The sequence below is a fragment of the Lygodium microphyllum genome, chromosome 19, assembly GCF_053477565.2.
Source record: "Lygodium microphyllum isolate KBCC chromosome 19, Lygodium_microphyllum_v1.1.10, whole genome shotgun sequence".
NCBI classification, from domain to species: domain Eukaryota; kingdom Viridiplantae; phylum Streptophyta; class Polypodiopsida; order Schizaeales; family Lygodiaceae; genus Lygodium; species Lygodium microphyllum.
In genome coordinates this window covers 10,827,424-10,842,301 of record NC_141153.1, presented here as the reverse complement: position 1 = coordinate 10,842,301, position 14,878 = coordinate 10,827,424, and positions in this window count along the sequence as shown.

Genomic DNA, 14,878 nt, shown 5'->3' with positions numbered 1-14,878 from the left:
AGTCTTATGTCAAAAAGGCTCTTAAAAGCTAAATCACTCTATCTACTATGCAAGTTGTAAGGTCACTAATCGGAAAACAAACTACTTAGTGACAAAGTTAGAATGCCTAGCAATGGTGTTTGCCCTCAGAGAAGCTTCGACACTACCTATTGTCAATGCACTTTAAATTTTATGCGGATATGAGGCACTATCCTTCCTAATGAATAAGGCAGATGTGAAAGGTAGAATGCTGAGATGGCTCCTTTTGTTCTGAGAGCTTGACTTTGAAGTAGTTACTAAGCTTGGTCACTCCCATGTTTTGGCTGATCATCTATTACGTATCCCTCAAATTGAACAAGAGGAGCATGATAATTCGGACCTCCTTGATGCTTTCTTGTTTCTAGTCAAAATAGTAAACCCATGGTATGCAGACATTGCCAACCTCCTCGCCACATAACATACCCCATAGCATCTCTAGTATCATAGAGAAAAAGAAGCTTCTACTAGAATCAACCCCTTATACTCTACTAGGTGGCACTTTATACAAGAGAGGCAAAGATGAAATGATGCAAAGATGTGTTGCGGGAGATGCGATTGGGATAGTGCTAAAAGCATGCCATTGATGAGCCCTCTATGGTAGACACTTCGTAGAAGAAGCGACATTTAGAAAAGCCTTGCTTAGAGGATATTAGTGGCCTACACTGCATAAAGATGCTTATGACTACTACAAACACTCTTATGCTTGTTAGGTGGATGGAAAAGCCTACCAAATTAAGTGTTATGCCACTACAACCCATCCTTCCCCCAAATTTGTTCGAGAAGTGGAATATCAATTTTGTGGGCCCCACCCAAAAGGAAGCAGAACCAGTACATCTTGGTATATACAGACTATGTGACAAAGTGGTGTGAAGCCAAAGCTCTCAAACGAGATGATGGCAATAGCATGGCCCTGTTTTTGTATGAGAATATCATCGCTCACTTTGAAAATTGCTTAAAACTGGTTAGTGATCAAGGCACTCACTTCCTAAACAAGATTATGGAAGAGCTAATAGAGCTTTGTAAGATCCACCATGGTAAGTCCACACCCTACTACCCTAAGAGCCAATGACCAAGTCAAAGTTACAAGTCGTATCCTTTGCTCGATCTTAACAAGGACAATTGTTTTACATTGTTGTGATTGGAACAATCAACTTACAGAGGCCCTTTGGGCATACAAAACCTCCCATAAGGCTACTACATGATAGATACATTTTTAGCTAGTGTATGGCATAGAAGCTACATTCCTTGTTGAGTTAGAACTCTTCTTTTTATAAGTGGCTATCATCAAGCGCTTGAGAGATAATAACTCCCTACATTGCTGCCTTCTATACTTGGAATATTTGGACAAAATACGATGGATGGCTTTACAGTGTATGAAAGCCACATAGGCTCAACGAAAGGCTTACCATGACAACTTCATCAAGATAAAAAATTCAAGGTGACCTAGTCCTCCTTGTCTATGATTCACGCATTGGCAAGTTTCCAAGAAAGCTCCAACAATGTTGGATGGGCCCTTACAAGGTACTCGTTGTCAACTCTAATAGCTCTATCTGAGTGCAAACCGCTGATGCCTTTGATGATCCCTTCTTGATTAATGGTTACTGCTTGAAGAAGTATTACCCTTCTCCCTGCGGATCCTGACAATCGCAATAAACAATCCCTCTCCCTCTGAGACATTGCTCTTTTTACTACTTCTCATGTTGGTATGGATGTCCATCATTCTCATCCTGATGGGGTGGCACAACTCTTTAACCCCTCACCTCCATCTCTTACCTCTGTTTGATTACCCTCCCATTTAATCCAATTGACATGGTGAAGTTGGTTATGATTTATGGTGTTCTACTATTTACTTGAAAAGAAAAAAAATAAAAAAATTTAAAGGTCATGAGAGAAAAGGACTTCAGTCCCTGTCATGCTAACCTACTCTTCAAGAAAAGGTGGAAACATCCTCGAGAGTAGGGTAAAGAAAATAAAAGAAAAATAAAAATTGTTATGGGAGAAAAGAAAGGAATTCCCTGTCATAACAGGCCTCATTCCAAGAAAAGGTGGTGAATACCCTTGGATGTTCCCAAAGATCCTATTCTAAAGTCTCCTCCCTTGGTGCATTGTATCCTACTCTTCTATTAGTGTGTCATCTGACCCCTTACACCAAACGACTTCTTCTACATGCAATTCAATTTTATGATCTATTGGCTACCTCCCTAGGTACGCCTCTTCATCCATCAACATTATTAAACATCATTGACAAGACAAAGCTGCTCTTCATCGACAAACCCTTTGAGTGATGTAAGCTTTCATCCTAACTAGATGGCGATGTGAATATGGGCTATCCTCTTGTATTCATCAATAGAGTGTGAGACAGAGAGGGAAGCTAGGCGTGACTAATTTTCCCTTCAACCAACTCTGAGAGGCAAGGATTGTGTGACATTATGATAATGGCTTCAAATACGTTTCTGTTTTCCTCTGCATATATGGGATAGGCCTCTGCCATCACCATCGGACATGCCACTTTGTCTTGTGCACTGTATTGCAAGGCTCTCTGGCTTGCCTTCTCACACCTATGCCAAATGGGTTGGCATGCACTGATGCACCATCAATTGTGCACGCCGGCATACTTCCTCTACATCATTCCCCTTGTCAATGTCTCAACTAAGTATGAGATATGGGTTCTCCTTCCTTCTCCCTTGAGTGATGAAAACTGTGGGGCGAGAGATTGATCTATCATTCTCATATGGGCATTGTGAGTTGCATGTTATATTCTTCGTCACCGATAACTTACTGATTCCTCATTAATGATGCTACTTTCCTGGATGTTGATGCATGGTCCCTGCTATGTTGGACATGTGCTATGGCAAGCTATGGTACCTCCTATGGATGACTCCAACTCCCAATGCGTCAACGATTGTCCACATCAACCAACTAAATGGGCCAAGTGTTTCTAATCCTATCTCATGTTTATGAGAGAGAGAGAGAGAGAGAGAGAGAGAGAGCGAGCGAGCGAGCGAGCGTGCGTGCGTGTGTGTGTGTGTGTGTGTGTGTGTGTGTGTGTGTGATGAATTAAGTCTAGGGATGCAAGGGTTTGGGTCATAGTCTGGGTCGTGGTCGAGTGCTAGGCTCCTATTGATTAGACAAACCAATCCATTAAGGTTTTAAGTGCGGAAACACATTTCTGTGCATCTTGTTTGCATATATTCGTGAACACACAAGTATCTAATCCTTAAAAGATATCATGTTTTATTTATGCCCTGTTGAGGTTCCTTTCTCACCTACCCATCCGATTCTATCCCATTCCTGGGGTCTTTCTTGGCCCCTTTAACCTTTTTTTCCATTTTATTGCTCCTCCATGTGAACATATCCTATGTTCATTGAAATTAAAATTTGACCTTATAGCCCTCTTTGTCCCTTCAAACTTGACACTTTTCCTTTTTACTACCCTCTATCCAAGCAACAGTTCTTTAGCTATTCATTCTTGACGAATTTTATGCATTTCCATGCAAACACGTCTTTCTCACACCGAAACTACAATACGATATGATAGCCCTAATCTTTCACTTCTCTTGGCCCATTTTCCTTTTTACATTCTGTTTGTCCAATGGACAAATTGGCTGTAATTCATTTTTGCATATTTGCGAGTATTTGCTTATGCAATTTTTACTCTTTTTCCGTGTGAGCATGCTCTTTTCTTGTTGGAATGGTGTCATGCTTGGATAGCCTTGAGCTGCTAGTCCCTTAGACATTTTTCCTTTTTTCTCTCCTTCATTCTCGACCACGAATTTCATGTTATTAATTTTTAATTGTATTTTTCTACTCACTTTTGACCCTTTTTCATGCAAATGTACATTTCTTGCACCAAAACCACATTATTACTTAGCAATTCCATTGACCGCCACTCCCCTGCCATTTTTCCTTTTTGCTACCCCTTGTTTTGACTATGGATTTGTCTCAAATTAATTTTGTTTCACTTTTCATGTGCATTTTATTATTTTTTTCACGTGAATACCCCCTTCCTTACCAAATTTGCATTTTGATTTTATGGCCTTATATATCTTATCTTCCCTACCATTTTTTGGTTTCACTGCATTCCATTTTGGCCAATAGATTTTCCATTATTAATTTTTTATTCCGTTTTCGAGTGTATTTTTTCCATGTGAATGCATGTTTCTCTTGTCAGATGTTGTCCATCTTGTTTCTCCTATTGTCTTATCCACTTTTTTTTTCATTGCATGTCAATCTAAGACTCGAGTCTTTTTGAACTATTTTTTCTATGAATTTTTTGAATTATTACATCTATGTGGTACAAATGCTTGGTTTTTACCTTGAACCACACGTCGTTGGGACTATCGTCTAGTGGCCGAGCCACCCATCCTCCTCTCTTATCAATCATTCCCGTTGTTGCAAATTTTTTTACCCTACCCTATGCTTGTGCATTGGACAAGGCCTCTATATTTTTTGCTTTTTATTTTTGTACACAATGCCTTAAATTTTTCTTTTCAAAACCCAACCAAAAAAAAAATCAAACAAACAAAACACATTAAGTTAATTAAAATTAATAACCCCCCACTTGCCCGTTACCACCCCCCCCCCCCACTCCCTTCTTTTTCTTTTCTCTCTCTCTCCCTTTCTTGTTCTCTCTCTATCTCTGCCTTCCCCCACCATTTTTCTCACCCTTGTCTTTTCTTCTCCGCTTCCCTACCATGTCTCCCACCCTCCCTACTCCTCCCCTTCCTCCTCTCCCCCTCCCTCTAATGCCATTGTCGTCACCCTACTGCCACCTAGCATCACTCCCCTATTCGCCAGCGGCTTCACACCTCCTAGGCACTACCCACCCTCACTCCCTTGCCTACCGCTAGCTTCACACCTCCTAGGTGCCACCTGCCTTCACTCCCCTGCCTTCTGTCAGCTTCACACCTCCTCGACTGTCTCTCCTTGATTGTTTACCTAATCCCTCCCTTACCCATTTCCTAGCCAGCTCACCGGTGACCCCCCTGCCCATCCCACCCCGTCCCCCCCCAATGGTCCCCTTTCCCACCCAATAAGCCCTTCCCGCCCCCATCCCCTCTTCTTAGCCCCCTTTCTCATGCCCCCCCTACCAACAAAAATTTTCTTCCCGATCCCCGTAACATTACTTTTCTCGCCTCCCCGTCCACCCAAACCAGAAAATTTCATGTTCCCCCACCATTCACCCCCCCCCCCCCCCATTCCACCCCTGCACCACCACTCAATATGCCCATGTTGCATTCACTTCTTGTTTTCATGCCCTGTCTTTGCCCCATGTTGTTCATTGTTGTTTGCACACAAGTTATCGTGGACGCGGGGGTGTTTCTTTAGCTGATATTGTTTCACACGCGAGGATATACATGGAATCTCAGCTGTGCCGAGGCATTGTTGCTGTTCACACGTAGTGTCATAGATCTTGGTATATGCATTTTTTGCCGTTTTAAATAGCTAAATAACCAAAAACACTAAAAAATATTTTAAAAACACATAAATTCAAATAGAATCAAAAAAATTTAACAAATAGTAAAAATTTTCAAAAATTCACTACATTTTTGTTCACACATTTTAGTTAAAAATTACAAATAAAAATTAAATTTTTTTGAAAAACCTAACAAAAACCTAAAATTTTCATCACAACTATCTAAAAATTCAAAAAATAACTATTTTTTTTAAATAGTCCAAAAAATATCCATGACTCTTAGTCAACCATTTGATTGTTGTTTGCATAAACATAAAATCTAACAATTCACTAAAATTAAATTATAATTTAAAAATAAATCTAAAAATCTAAAATAAATATTTAAAAGTATTAAAAAATACATGTGATATTTTTTTCCCATGATATAAATTTTTAGCTTAGTGGGATTATCCTTTGGATTGTTTTGAGGCTGGTTTTCTCTTTACTTTGTTGATTTTGGTGTGGCATTCATATTAGAGTACATTCATATACCCTACGTGTATTTAAAATTTTACTTTTTTCTTTTTATTACTGAAAGGAAAGTGGAACCCAGGAGAAAGAAGCTTGGCTGCTGTGAGAGCTATGGCAGATGGAGAGCAAGAGCCAAGAGAGAGAGAGACTCAAAAGTGGGAACTCTAACAACCACAATGTGTGGCCGGGCCTTCCTTTATTCAAACTGTCACTAAAAGAATAAAGAATAAGTGATTGTGACGGGCACCCGCCACCCCTGCAATGTGCAGTGGCGGGTACTGTTAGTGTAGTAATACATTAGTGGCAAGGTCAAGGCACCTTTACCCCCAACAACCTCCCACTTAAAGGCGAATCTGCCCCAGTGAGAGAGAAAAAAGAAAAGACAGTACAACATGTACACATGTACAAAAGGATGAGGAAAAAGACATCATGTCATCCAATGCCCATCAATCTCCTGAGGAAGGTAAAGCGCTCGGTAGTGAGGCTTTTCGTGAGCAAGTCTACAAGATTCTGCTCAATCAGAATCTTGACAAGGTCAACAGACCTGTCCTCAATGACCTTGCAAATGAAGTGATACTTCACCTCAATATGTTTTGTCTTCGCATGGAAGACCAGATTCTTGGCCAAGTGAATGGCACTCATAGAATCGGAATGCAGTGTAGGCATAACATCTGTCATACCAAGGTCCGCAATCAAACGGCCTAACTAGATAGCCTCCTTGCAAGCCTTTGTGGCTGCAATATACTCGGCCTCTATAGTAGAAAGAGCTGTATACTTTTGCGCCCTGGACATCCAAGAGATAACCCCTCCAACATAAGTAAACACATAGCCAAAAGTGGACTTCCTACTATCTACATGTCCTGCATAATCAGAGTCAGTGTACCCCATGACTCATGTATCCTGGTTGCCATAACAAAGATACATATCTGTTGTGTCCTTCAGGTACCTCATGATACCCTTCACGACATCCCAATGTGCCAGGTGTAGCCATATAATATGCCACAATCCCAATTGCAAAAGCAATATCTGGACGGGTGGCTATCATGGCATACATAAGACTACCCACAGCTGATGCATAGGGAATCTTGGCCATCTCGGTCCTGTGCTCATCTATCTACGGACAATCGGCCTGTGAAACCTTCACATGGGAAGGTAATGGATAGCCAATATGCTTAACATCCTGCGTGTGGAAGCGCTCAAGGACTTTATGAATGTACTCCCTCTATGACAGATAGAGTAGTCCTTGAGATCGATCGCGCATAATGCGTATACCAAGTATATGAGAAGCATGTCCCAAATCTTTCATCTCAAAGCTCTTCTTGAGCTGAGCCTTAAGAGCATCTAGCTCATCATGAGCTGTCCCTACTAAAAGCATGTTACCCACATAGAGTACCAAAATCAATAAAGAACCGTGATGGGCTTTCTTCGTGTACAAGCATGGATCCATAGCAATGTGGCTATAGCCCTGTGACTGCGTGAATGCATCAAACTTATGGTACCATTCCCTAGATGCCTGCATCAAGCCATATAGACTCTTCTTTAGTTTGCACACTAGGTGTTCCTTGCCAGGGTCTGCAAAGCCCTTAGGCTGCTCCATGTAAATCTCATCATGCAAGTCCCCATGCAAAAAAGCTGTCTTGGCATCCATCTGGTACAAGTCCAGATCAAGCTATGCAACCAAGGCCAAGAGTAAGCATAGGGTGGTCATCTTGACCACATGAGAAAAAACCTCATCAAAGTCAACACCATGCTTCTGCTTAAAACCCTTAGCAACCAATCGAGCCTCGTATGCCGACTTGGGGTGTCTAGGGGTACTTTTAGCTTGTACACCCACTTGCATGGCAAACCCTTCTTACCCTGAGACAAGGAAACCAAATCCCAAGTCTGATTCTTATGTAATGAAGGGCACAAAACAGTCAAGAGGTCGTCTATCTCTAGTAGAGCACCACAATTCAGGCTCAGCTGCCTGACCAACATCATGTCTAACATCAGGGCCATGAGCATCAGGTGATGCTGCACGCTGTCTAGCTGGCCGTGGAGGCGGGCTGAACAAGAGCAGGTGGCTCCTCTTGAAAGATAACTCTTTGTACCTCAACCACTTTCTCAGGATGCATATGCATTTTGTCCTCATGAAAGATGACATCATGATTGCGGATCACTTTCTGTGCCTGCGGATCCCATAGATGGTAACCCATCTCTCTTGCATTTCCATAGCCAATGAAAATGCATTTGACACTTTTAGGATCTAGCTTATTGCGTTTGTCCTTGGGTACATGGCAAAATGCCTCACATCCAAAGACACGCAAATGATCATAAGAGAGGGGCTTGCCTGCCCAGACCTCCTCTACAACCTGAAAGTTAATGCCACTGCTAGGTGACCTATTAATGAGATGCATTGCAGTAGTAACTACCTCAACCCAAAAGTGATACGGTAAGCTAGCCTGGCTAAGCATGCTATGGACCCTTTCCTGAATGGTCCTATTCATGCGTTCAGCCATACCATTCTGGGAGGGGGATGTAAGGGGCGGTCAACAGATGCTTAATACCCCACTTATCACAAAACTGCTCAAAAGCACATGATACATACTCACCCCCATTATCTGACCTTAGGCATTTGAGCATTTTCCCAGACTAGTTCTCTGCCAATGCAAGCCAACGTTGAAATGTGTCTAAGACATCAGATTTTCTCTTTATGGGATAAGCCCAAACCTTACGTGAGTAATCATCTATGAAAGTAACAAAGTACTTTGCCCCACCAAGTGACTGACAGGGCATGGGCCCACATACATCAGAGTGCACAAGAGCCAAGGGCTCACCCCTATATTCTTACCAAACTTTTTATGTGTATTTCTAGTCTGCCATCCAGCCATATAAACAATGATCACAAGAATCAAAATGCAAAGAGTCAAAAGGGGGAAGACACTGCAAAGCACGGAGCAATTTCATTCCTTTAAGAGACATATGCCCCAAACGAGTATGCTAAAGGGATACATGGGGAATAGAACCCACAAACAAAATATGATCCAATATAGCTCGTGATACAAGTAAGGAATAGAGGCCGCCAGACTTGGCACCTCTTGCAAGTACAAGCCTGCCATGAGTAATCTTGCATGCAAAGTCTTCAAAAGACTAAATACCCTGCATCATCAAGCTGTCCAGTTGACATAAGGCTGCGAGTCAACGCATGTACATGGTGTACATCATGAAAAAAAAAAGAATTGCCAGAAGGAAACTGCAACCTAACATCTCCAATGCCCACAATGTCAAGAGACCTGTCATCACCAAGATGCACAGAACTAGATGGTACGATAGGTATGAAACCAATCTCTATAGGGTGTCACATGAAAGGACACACCCGAATCTAAGAGCCAACACTGTGCATACTAAGAATGTATCTCAGAAGTCGGTAAGGCATTGCATGAAGATGTTGCAAGTATGTAATCATCATCTGAATCAGTGGCCTGCATGACATTAACCTCTTCTATCTTCACATTGGACTTTGCAGGTATAATACTGCGCTCAGAGGACTTTTCCTGCACTTTTTCTTTTCCCTTCTCCTTGCGCTTATCATCACGCATTTTATGGCACTATGGCCTAATATGTCCTGCTTTCCCACAATAATGATAGGTAAGATCAGACTCGTATCCACGGGACTTACTGCGACCACATGACTTGGACCTAGACTTCTGAGAGTCCCTGCCCTTATGATCATTATCATGCCTACCATGTATGCCATCTCTAACGATCAATGCATGTGAAGAGTGGGAGGCATCATTGTTTCTCTTGTTGATTTCCTCACTCAATAAAGCACTCTCAACTTGTTCGTGCATATGGTAGTACAAAAGACATCCCATGATTCAAGCAAGGTGCCAAGCAGAAACAATGGGTGCAAGTTGTCTTTGAACTCAATACCCTGTGACAACAAACTCTTCATGATAGCATGAAACTGACTGAAAGGAGATGAAAGGGAGGTCCCCTCCTTCATGCGAAGGTCCATTAACTGCTTCAGCCAATACATCTGTGATGCGGGACTCTACTATGCATAGAGCTCTTGAATCTTGTCCCATAAATCCCATGCACTCTGATTTTCATCTTCAACAACATTATGATGGACCTCTTCTGAGAGTGACAAAATAATTGTAGACTTACATAGCTCATCAACTTCCATCCAAACATCATCATCCATATCCTCAGGTTTAACACCCTTGAAATGCAAGGGTTTAATCTGCAACTTCTACACCAAAATGTGCCATATTTGGGACTTCCAATACCCATAGTTGGTACCATCCAACTTGGCAATGTTAAAGAGAGCTGTATCTTTCAGATAACCAGCGATATTGTCCCAAGTCAAAACAAAACAGCCAAATTGCAGGTTGCTGTAATTAGCAAAAAATGCACTAAAACCACTGCTAAAACAGGCTGAAAGGGTGGATTTCACCAAGAGAAGCACCTGTCCACCAAATATGTCCAAGATAACATCAAATAGTAAGCATTACCCTCATAGAAGTGCTCAAAATCCAGCTTGCTGTAGTAAATGACAGAAGTATGTAAAACTATCCTAAAATGAAGCAATCACTGGTACCTATGTCAGTACAACTGCAAGGTAGCAAGATACACCCAACAATGAGTTTCCAAGGGCAAGAAGGTACCAAGAACTATCAAACCAATCACTTGTCAGGCAAGAGATATCTCATAGGTCTAGAAGTCATGCATGTAATGAGCCTTGGGATAAGAGAAGAGACAAAGCACAAGCACAACTGATAGAGCAAGAAGCTCAATACATAACCATCCAAGATGCATACAAAACTGACAAACATGTGAGAGAAATAGATGCCTGTCCCAATAGGCATATCAAATCAGCCCACTACAGACAAACTGCAGACATAAAGATCTCAAGAGAGCAAATGCATGTAACTGTCCCACAAGCTCAAGCTCATCTGTGAATAAGACTCTGTGTACATTCGAATATACCAAGAGGCTCCCATTGTAAGTGAAGTCAGATGCAAAGAGAGCAAGCAACACTCTAATACATCAAATACATAGCATCAGACATGTCGAATCCCAATAAGGTACATCCGAAGCATAAATCCCAAGCTATCTCAGACCCGTAAAGCATAAGCCTAAAAGCATTCAAAGAGCAGGTAACTGGCAACCAAATGTAACGGTAGTAGATCCAAAATGACTGTCAAGCATGGGCAAACCAAGTGGCATCCATATCTGACCAAAGCGTAAATGCAGGAAGCCTAAATGTCAAGCAATGACAATAGGCATAGACTGGTCCAAAGCGTGCCAACTAAAGCCAAATGCCAGTGAAGAACAACCAAGTCGGAGCTTAATACAAGCTCAAAAGCATTCCGGAACAACCAAGTCAGAGCTTAATACAAGCTCAAAAGCATTCCAGGACAACCAAGTCGAAGCTTAATACAAGCTCAAAAGCATTCCGGAACCAAGAAGAAGCATTTGACAACCTCCAAATATATCAGTATGATCATTCAAACCTCCAGGAAGCACCCTGTATCCATGAACCAATGCATACACTAAATAAATGAGCTTCAACCCACTGTATTACAACAAGCAATTTACTGTTATATGAAGCTCAAATAGTTCTCAAATATGCTCCAAATCAATCCCAAAGCATAGACGTAGCATCCCATAACATTCGGGCATCACCAGGCATCAATAGGCATCAAACGGGCAATGTTGAGAAGCATTAAACAATAAATGTCAAGTGTTGCCCTATTTTGACAGTCTTGGGACTGTGTATACAGCAAAGGTCTGAAGGGGAAAGCACTCGAATCGATCACCGGGAGCCAAGATCCAATGTCGGGGAGTTCGAAGAATGTCAGGAAGGTTGCAAACAATGCCGGCAAGCCGGGGGAGGAGTTGGAAATGCCACGAGGGGATCAACCCAGCCCCCTAAAAATGCGCCGCATTTTGCACTGGCTGCTCTTGGGGGCTAGAGGATCTCTTACAACCCTCGGGGCACTTGGCAATGATGAGGGAGCTCCGATGGAGCCCGGAAAGAAGCCATTGAAGGTCTGAAAGCTCGGGCAGGAGGCGGGAGATCAAAACATACGTGCAAATGAAGGTACCATGGTTGCTATTGAAGCTCGGGTTGAAGCTCTTCAAATCCGGGCTGAAGAGAATGTCGGGCAAGCTCAAATGCCTTAGCTTTGATACCAATTGAAAGGAAAGTGGAACCCAGGAGGAAGAAGCTTGGCGGTGAGAGCTATGGCGGATTGAGAGCAAGAGCCAAGAGAGAGAGAGAGAGAGAGAGACTCAAAAGTGGAAACTCCAACAACCATAATGTGTGGCCGGGGCTTCCTTTATTCAAACTGTCACTAAAAGAATAAAGCATAAGTGACTATGACGAGCACCCACCACCTGCAATGTGCAGTGGCAGGTACTGTTAGTGTAGTAATACACAGGTGGCTAGGCGAAGGCGCCTTTACCCCCAACAATTACAACCCAACTACATTTAATGGTTAAAAGGAATCTGATGATCACTTTTTCCACGCACATCCACACTTAACATCCACCAATTTAATTAAAATAAAATCAACCAACCATTCACATTGTACACACTTCATGCGATAATAAAATGAGCTAGACATCTCTACATGCACTAGCAAAAAAAAAAAACACTACACACACAACAAATTGGTAACAAAATGAACATGCATTTAGAGATCTATCTATGGAGTCTAGATCGAAGTCTGGGTTCATTTAAAGCACCATTAAATGCAATAATTTTTCTTCAAGGATAAAATGAATCATCATTTTCTTTTTAGGGTTAATTACATTTTTTTAAAAAATCAACCATTGCTAATAATTGGTAAAATCCACCTATGTTGACATGTTCCAATCTAGACTTGGTGTAGTGTGCCCAGAGTGGTGTAGTTTGTGGTATTTCTTTTGCTTTACTGGTCACATTGATGTGGTATTGAATACAATATGCATATTTCTTTTTATTTTCTTGCTTGATATGGGGATCAAGGTTCCTATTTGTTTGTATTTCACGAAGCTATCGATCGCATGTGTGGGTAGGTCATGCTAAATTTTTTCTAGGATGTGGTTTCCTTGGGGTGTTCTTCTGTGTTGTGGACAAATTGATCCTTTATCAAGATCTTATTGGGTTTTTTGTTTTGCTATTTTGCAAGCCTCTCTTGTGTCTATTTGTGGGGTGTGATTTTTTTTCTACTTGAATGGCACCCTGAACTCCTCCCCATGTCCAATATGTTATGTTGGTTAGTCAAGATTATTCTCAATTGATGACAACGGACCTTGTTACCAAGGACGGGTTATCCCAATGTGTGGCTCTCTCATTGCCACTTATTCTTGATGATCCTACCCTATGTGATGAATTTTTAACCTCTTACAACAAGCAATCTAGTTGTGCTCGAGGTACCACTATTTTGATGACACCTTGAGGATTGGGGAAGGCTTTGTCTCTTCCCTATCATGGGGAATCCTTTCTAGCAACCCATCAACTCTTTTCCAATGCTGATATTTTGAAGCTCTTACAGAGACAAACCAAAGAATTATTGGATGCCAACGGGTCATCACTACATCTAGGGTTTGTGTCTCCATGATATCTGAGCCTTTTTGGAAATAGTTATGTCAATTCCTTCAAGACAGGTTTATGCCTGCCAAGACTCCATCTGATTATATATCCAAGAAATTATTCACTACTTCCAAAATGGTGCTTAAGGGCATAACCATTGACTAGTGTTCCTATTTCTTGGCTAAAATGGATCAATACTTTATTAGGGTGACTACGGGTAATGTGACTATGTCACATATAGCTCTTATTTGTATGTTTTCTTGACATACTCAGCCCTTGCCAAAGAAATTCCACTACCTCCTAAACATCCTCATGTGGTTCCCCCTATTTCTATTGAGGATTTTGAGCCTATCTCTGAAGATCATGACTCCCCTCCTCCTATGGTCATTCAAAGGAAGCACTTAAAGCACATAGCAAAAATAGTTCCTACTTCCGTTCCTCTAGTGTTGGTCCTTGTTACATCGAGGAGTACCCTTTCTACATGCCTCATAACTCCAAATCTATTCAAGGCACTCAGAGATGGTAGTTTGGACATACCAATTCCTTCTCTGCATCACCTAGTTTCAGGAGGCGCCATTCCTTTCCTCTATAAGGACATTCATAGTTCTATACAGATATGAATTACAGCTTGTATTCAGCAATTGTACTCTTCTTTTCATGAGGAGATGCAACACTCCAAGGAGGAGTTACATAAGGCTAACATTGAGCTTGCCTTATCTAAGGATTTCTTTCCGATCTTTTTAAGCAAATGGAGTCCCAGACTAAGTTGATAGAAGCATAGAAAGTGAAAATCTCCTCTTTGCAAGCTCAGTTAACTGAAGCAAAGGATCAAGTAGCTACTGCCAACAACGAGGATAAGGACCATCTTTTCCGAGACACCCAAGAGCTTAAAGCTTTTGTTACTACCCAAACAGTGGAGTTACAATTAGCCAATTATATAGTTGAGCGTCAGAACACCAAGATTGAGGAGTTAAAAGAACAATTGGGTCAACTATGCTCCATTTCTCCAAGTCCTAGTGTACCATCAATACCATCTTTATCAGCTATGGATTTGGCTATTCTTCAATGTCAAGCTACCTTGTATCCTTTGTTCCAAGCTAAAGTGGAAAGTCTTTAGTCCAAAGTGGATCTTTTGTGGTCTTATTTTGAGCAGTTTCTCAAATACACAGTCAGATAGTATCAACAACAAAAGTTAGCCTTTTACATGAAATTGTCCATTATGGATTTACATCCTCCAGAGGATGGATGGGGTGGTACTTGGTCTTCATAACTTTTAGCAAAAGTTGCAAGAATGGTTTTTATGGATTCAATCATACCAAACACCATGTGGTTATCTCATATGTACCTTCGAGGGGTGATCTTCTCATTCT